The following is a 7,500-nucleotide window of genomic DNA, read 5'->3' on the forward strand; positions in this document are numbered from 1 at the left end:
CACGATATTTATCATTATCGGGATGAATTACGCCACGTTATGCCTGTCTGGGTGTGTTGCGGATAATCTCAGTACTTCTAGAGCACTGACCATGTCCGCAAACGCTTGTTTTAATGTAAATAGAGCCTAGTGAAGACCCCCCTCGTCCGAGAATACTTGGAGAGTGGTCTTCTTATTGACTTGTGTGTAGTAGTGTCGAAGCTTAGAGGCATCTTTGAATTTTTAGCCTGTTCAGACTAGCTGAGGTTATCCTTGGGTAAATAGCAAAGCACTTTTGTAAGTTGCTCTGGAATGGCTTAAATGTAAATGTGGTCAGCCCTGGTTGGTGAAAGATTGGTCATGGGCAGTGCAGAAAGCAAAATGCTGATAAAAAAGCATAATAATAAAAATTATTACAACATCCACGTTTGGTAAATTTGGTGAGGTTCCATGCTTTCCTGAAGTAATGTGAAGCACTCATGCTGTGATACGTTTGGAAGCCTGCATTTCATCAACACAGTAAGTCAAGGTCAGTGATGGTGGTGTAATTCTGAAGATACTCTACAGGTTATTGGAGCTTTGTCCAGTAAGACTGGAGTTAGGATTTCATCCTGGAGACGTCGTCTGTCTCTACTGAGTACAGGATATTGAAATTGTGAAATGGGAGTTTATTAGCTGCACATTTGGCCTATTTCCCCTCATATGTGCTTTAAAAAGATGGTAGTTTAATGCTTTTTTTAGTTAAAGCAATGGTTGCATCTAGAACCATGAGTTCGGCAAGACATCTTTTGTGTGCTTGGATGTTTTTTTTTTGGGGGACGAATGATGGAGAATATGTTGTATATGCTTCTATATAGATCCGTTTCGAGGCACCAAAAGGCCACGCGCTGTTAAGAGTATCAGTTCCTTCAGGAACCGTCAAGGAATCTTTTTCTTCTAAAATCCTTTTCTTTAAGGCTCCTCAAAGCACCTTAGGAGGTTCCTCCACAGTTCCAAATCGACGAACCTCCTAAGGTGCTTTGAGGAACCTTAAAGAAAAGATTTTTTTTTTTTAGAAGAAAAAGATTCCTTGAAGGTTCCTCAAAGAGGTTCCTCAACAGTTTCAAATTGAAGAACCCCTGAAGGTTCCTTGAGGTTCCTACTTTTAACACTGTTGTTTCTGTATGCTACCATTTGGTGACCAGCATGGTGAAATCATGGTAAAATCTTCTTCAGATGGAGGGACAACATGTGGAACCATTTAAAAAGGTTCTACAAAGAACCATGTACAGAAAAATGTAATAATATTAGCGATGTAAGAGGCAGCGATGATCTGTGATGATCTATTTGGACGACGTCTTTGTAAAGTTACTAGTGGTGTAGCGTTGCAGATGCTCTCTGCAGGTTCTCCATCGTTTCTCTGTCTGAATCACCAGAGCCTGGACTTGCAACTTCATCCTGAAGGCGTCTTCTGTCTGCTGTTGTTTTCTTGGTCGGCATGTGCTGGTCTGTCAGGGTTTCGGTGGATGCGCCAGACAGCATTAATAGCTCTCACTTGAGTCCCAGGTGTAGTTTTGAGGGTTGCCATTAATAATGGATATGAACTTTGTCTTTTTTGTTTCACACTGACAGACCCAGCAGCCCTGGAACTCACCCCCAGCTGCTTAACTAGAGCTTAATACGGCTTAATGAGAGATACACGACACCCGTGTGTGTGTTTCAGAGAGAGAGAGAGAGAGGTGTGTGTGTGTGTGCGCAGACAGAGAGTGGCTGCCTGTTGTTGTTTGTTGGCGATAGTCTGCAGTGTCTGTTGAATCATTCAGTCACTGTTGCTTTGCTGAGTGTATGAGCAGCCTGCATGGCGTATTTCTGACTCACCAGGAACCTGCACTGTGTCTCAGGACCTGGAGCGTTTCTTGACTGTTATTGGTGGTGTACAGGCTGACCATAGTAGCCACTTCATTGTCCGGAGGTTACAGTGATTCACCTATTCCCACATGGGCTTAACTGACCTGTCCGGACTCCACCCACAAGTGCTTTCTTTCGTTCGTAGCAGCTTTTGCTACTAATATTTATTAATTATGAATAGGCTTGGGCAGTATAGTGGTAATACCGTATACCGCTGCGTTTCACAGCATCTGAAAATGAGGCCAGTATTTTCTGTGTGGTGTGTATCCAAAACATGGCCAAATGAGCTCGTTCCCCATGTGCATTAAAGAGTGGGGGGCGCTGTGGGTGCTCAATGATTTGTGATGTCATGCTCTGAAAACATGTGGGGGGAAAACAGGCCCACCCTAGTCGAGCTCATTCATTGTGCCTGAAAACACGCCTAGGACCATTCACTCGACCTCGGGTGTGAGGCTTTCTCCTCTAGACGTGTGTGATTTGAACCTCAGCTATCTGGAACACGGTCTGTGCTGTGGTGTTTAGCCTGTTAGCTAACTTATCTAAGCCTAGATAGACAGCTGCCAGTCCAAACACAGCAGAACCGGCCTCTCATGTTCCTCCCGATACCAGTCGCTCCACTTCACTCTCTCAGACACCAGTTAATCACCAGTCACTCGAGTCATTCTCATCTAAACGTAACGCTGAATTTAGTCATTTTTCAGTTTTTCAGCCACGTTAACGTTATCAGCTCCCCACCCCCTGCCCGGTAAAACCGTACACCGCAATATTATTTTGAGACGGTGTAACGGTATAAAAACGTACATACTGCCCAGCCCTGGTTCTGAACGATCTTTATGTTGTAGTGTTGTGATGGTTCTGTTTTGCTCTTAGGCTCTTTTGTAAAGGCAGTTGTTATGTTGAGAAATATGAGGTTTTGCTGTATAGAACCGTTATAGTGATTAAGTGGATCTTTGCATGGTGAAAGTGTTGTGTATATGGTTTTATATAACTTTTTTTTGTTGTTTTTTTTTGTTGTTTGTTTTTAGGATGACGTTAAAAACACACTTGTGTGTGTACATTCTGGCTGGAAGTTAATGGTGCCCTAAAATAAATGGCTTTTATGCCACCGGCTTTACCATCTTTTCAGCTAGCTAACTGCACAATGTGCTGAAAGGGACTGCAACACCGTCCAGTGTCCAGTGTCCAATTTCACAAAATTATTACTTTGTTCTTGTTATGGGGCCTTAAAGTTATGCTATGCTAAGTGGCGTCTGCGTGAGATTTATTGGGGCCTTGCTGTAAACCAGCCTATCAAAGCAGAGTTTGTCAAATGATTTACAAGCCAGTCATACAAGAAAAATCACAATCAGCTTGTAAAACATTGTGGAGGGTTATTTATTTATTTTTTAATAACATTTTTAAAAAAGGCTTATCCGAAGTCACATGAGAATGCTGTAGTGCATTCAATAAAGAGCTGGGCAATACGATGATTTATCATATCGTGATAAATTTTGTTCTCGTGATGCACAGTATGATTTTCTAAGCCTATCGAGGATCGTGTTGGTGCTTAATAAACATGGATCAAGTGCAGATTTTATACTAACAGTGTAATTAGACTGGTTTAACTAGATGAAGAGCAGCAGATGTTAAATAAAAATCACTGTATTCAGTATGGGAGAGGATCTGAATAGCAGTTTTTAAGAATCTGTAATCTTTACTATATCGCCCAGCCCTAATTCGGTGGCAATCTTTAGCATACACTCATCATAGACATAGATGTCACGGATGTTGGGCTTTTAGTGATGGCTTTGAGCTGTTCTTTTTGTGGAACAGACGAGCGTTGGGCGGTCTCCACTTTTTTCATACCGTATTTTCTGCAGTGTGTGGTATTACTGGGGACAGGATGGGGTCAGGGGCTGTATGGTGAACGAGTAGAGCAAATGGTTCTACGTTTCCGTGGCTTCTGCACCACCACAACCTGCCTTATTGTGGAAAAATATATAGTGAAAAATGATCAAATACACAGTTCAGTTTGCTCGCAGGGGGAAAACGAAGTGGACAAACATCATTTTATATTCGCCATTTAATAAATACTAAACTGCCAGTCTGCACGTGTTAAACTGCTCTGAATCAGGAGAGAAACGCTGGTCAGCATTAGCTTCAGTTAGATCGAAGTCGAGCGACTGGTGTTGAGAGGAATGGAAAGGCCTTTTTTTCACCTTTTTTGGGGGGTTTCTGAATTCAACACAGGGTCGAAATTACACCTAGTGGGAAATCCCATAAAGGTACACCCCTAGCCAGCAGCATTTCCTGAGTCATTCTGATGTTGAGTGTGTGTTGTCTTCATTCTCTCTTTGTGTTTGTACAGTCCTAATGCTGACAGTTTTATTTTCACTTGAATTTAATTCAGCTGCTGAATAGGAAACCTGGCTGCTATCAGGATGGGCTGGGTGTGCTGTACCTAACGGTAACAGCAGCACGTTGTCATTTCCAGTCTGCCTAACTACTACAGTAGTGACTAATCCTGGTCTTGAGCTCTACCTTCTCGATGTAAGAGTAATCTACCATGGCTGCTCCAGCCAATTAACCCTTTCAGAAGTTGCATTAGTGTTGGGTAAGTATGGGAGGCAGCATGCTGGATGCAGTTGAGCTCTCCAAGAGGCCAGTGACCTCTGATATAGTGCAGCTCTGTAAAAACATGCTTTGCGCTAGGACACGAACGCAGACTCTTTGACCAACAAAGACTGGGTTTCACACTCTGTGCATTTAAAAAAAGTCTGAGCTTTGGGGCTGCAGCGGCACCAGGCATCTTGTACCACAGCATGCTTCTTTCCAGTCAGCTGTCCAGAGTTCATCCTGCTTCTGTTGGAGTAACTGTCTCTGCTGTCCAGGGAAGGCTTTCTGCCAGGTTTTGCCGTAAGGATTTGATTGGATTCAGCACAAGAGCATTAGTGAGGTCAGGCTGTCGGTCAGCATCATTAGCACCCCACCTCATCCCAGATGTATTGGATGGAGCGCCAGCCATCATGTTAGAGAGCCCTGTTCCACTGCTCCACAGCTCAAGCTGGGGGGGGGGGGGGGGGGTGCTTTTATACCTCTTTAACCTACGCCTGGCATTGGGCATAGTGCCAACATGTTTATCAAATGTTTATCTGCTCCGGACTCCAGAGTTCTATTCTATTGGCAGTGCTTCTCTGCAGGGACTAGACAAGCTGTGTGCGTGTTTGTGCATTTTGCACATCTGTGTCAGCAATGGCTGCAAATGAAAGTAGCCGAATGCATTTATTTAGAAGGGGTGTCCACAAACATTTGGACATATCGTGTAGTTGATTTGAGTAGGCTTTGCACATGCTGCACATTGGTCTTTGTACCAACACAGACAGAAAATTAGTATAATCCTTAACGTCCCAGGCTGCGTCTGATTCAGGGGAGCGTTAGATTCCCGGCTGACTCTCTGTTTGTCTCGGATCGATCGGTAAATGAGCGGATCCGTCTTTAGGTCATTGCTGCTGCTGGGATGTTTTTGTTATCAGCGAGTGATGATGAGGGTGTCGCGCTTTGGCCTCCTTAAACGTTGTGTTATCAGTACAAACACGCCGGCTGCCTGTCTGTCTGTCTGTCTGCCTGTCTGTCTGGTGAGTCAGTGTTGATTTGCATATGTTCTTCTTCTCTGCAGCAGCGAAGGCCAGGTTGTTTCGCATCCTTTTGTTTGTGCTGCGACCAATTTCTTGGTGCAGCACGAGTCACGCTTCGTTCCCCTCCGTTTGATTACACTGGAGAAAGAAGTGAGCGCGAGCGTGAGCACAAAAACGAGCAAGCATGAAGAGATTACGTGATTAGGCTGGGAGAGCAAGATTGGTAGAACGTGCAGAGGGAGAGGCGAAGGTAAACGATAGAGACCGGACAGGAGAATGGACCTACCTTTATCATGATCCAAATTCAGCTCAGTAAGACCCAGCATCACAGGGTCTTACACTACTGCCTGTATTCACCCTCAGTCATGACTTGTTCATTGAACTTTGTTGGAGGTGCCTTTACGCTTCTTGTAGTCTGCTCTTGTGGGCTGACTTTGCTAGGATGGCCTGACCTGGCCATGCGGGCAGTGGTTTCACTTGGACAGTGGAACGCCTGCTTTCTAAATCCCTTCCCAGGCTCTTCTGCATCTACAGCCTTCGTTCTGAAGGGCTCAGGGAACTCTTTGGAGCTGGCCATGGTGATCTTCACCACTCACCTCAACTATCAAGAGCAAATGTTTACCTGTTTAAATCCATTCAAATAAAGTCATGCTGCTGCCATCAGCAGCCTGAGCCTGAGAGAGCACGATTGGCCTTGCTCTCTCTCAATGTGGATAGAGTGTGATGTTTCAGTGTGATGCTGGCCAGCACAGGCGTCTACTAGCCAATGCATCAGAGCTATGTCCCCGGGCACGTTGGTCAGGTTGCCCAGTTGCCCGGTTGACTGTGGTGAAGGCGGTTCGATAAGAGGCTGTGTCTGGTGTGCATTGTGTCAGCCCTTACCCTCCTAGTGTTGGGAGCAGGGGGAGAGTGCTAATGAGTGGGTTGGGTTCTTGGCTATTTAGGGAGGTAAATTGGGTAAGTTCAGAAAGACAAAGATGTTTTGGGTCTTTGTCTGTCCTAATATTTTCACAGGACTGATTGCTTAATCCTGATGATGATGACTAGGTTCCGCACAGATGCCATGGAACACTAATCTGCATCAGTAAGTGCAAATGAAGGCCGTGAGTCTGCATTGGTTAAGCCAAAATACTGTCAAACCGGTGTGTTGGCACCGTTCTCCTGAGCATGGCGTGTGTCAGAGAACTGAAAAAATATTCATTTGCATTAATATCAGCACTCATTCAAATGATTGTGGTGTTCCACAACATGCAACCCTGAGTTGTCACACACTTCTTATCATTTTAAAGCAGCTTTATGTAATATTTTTACCTTAAAATAACAGCTTCTAGATCATGTGGGTCATGTGGACTGTGACAGGGAGAGTAGCGCCTCTATGATTGGAGCTACAATGGGCTCGGTCATCAGGAACTGCACTATGTAAACTTTTTGGTGAAGGGGGCAGAACATTGCTCACGAGAACAGCAGAACTCTGCATATCCTGAGTCATATCCTGTAAAATTATGTATTAATATTACTCCACTGCCTCAACCACATGCTTCTTTCACTTTCAGTGCATTTTCAGGAAGCTTGTCCATAAAAGCATGTGCATGGCTCAAGCACGAACACTGTAGGCGGAGCCTGGGAGCAAGAAATACCCATTCTCACATAATGCTGCTTTAAAACGTCTTGACATTCATACATATTGAAAAAACATGTTCTTTATGGAACCAAAGTTGGTTCCTCTATGGCATTGCTCAAGGAACCCTCTGTAGCACCATTACTTTTAAGGACGTATAGTGTCAAAATCACGTAAGCGAGTCTGTGAGTGACTGCTCAGCTCGACTCCAGACGTGCCTTGACTGACGGGTCACATCAGAAACCTTGATTTTCTGCTGAATGTTCTCTAATTCTCCTTCTGACCGCAAATCCTGCCTTGTGATGAGTTTTGCAATATAGGGAAAGTGGGAGGGGGGATAAAGAGAGAGGTGATGGCTAGATTTAAGTGTTGCTCAATAGCAGTGCAAGTTGCGGCAAGTGC

General features: G+C 44.5%; 1 protein-coding gene across 2 annotated transcripts in view; it reads left to right on the plus strand.

Annotated features, from left to right (window-relative positions):
- LOC140562004 (phosphofurin acidic cluster sorting protein 1-like) overlaps positions 1-7,500 on the plus strand; it is a 64,350-nt gene that overhangs the window by 1,236 nt on the left and 55,614 nt on the right. The gene's annotated exons all lie outside the window — the stretch shown is intronic.

The sequence above is a fragment of the Salminus brasiliensis genome, chromosome 9 (assembly GCF_030463535.1).
Source record: "Salminus brasiliensis chromosome 9, fSalBra1.hap2, whole genome shotgun sequence".
NCBI classification, from domain to species: Eukaryota; Metazoa; Chordata; class Actinopteri; order Characiformes; family Bryconidae; genus Salminus; species Salminus brasiliensis.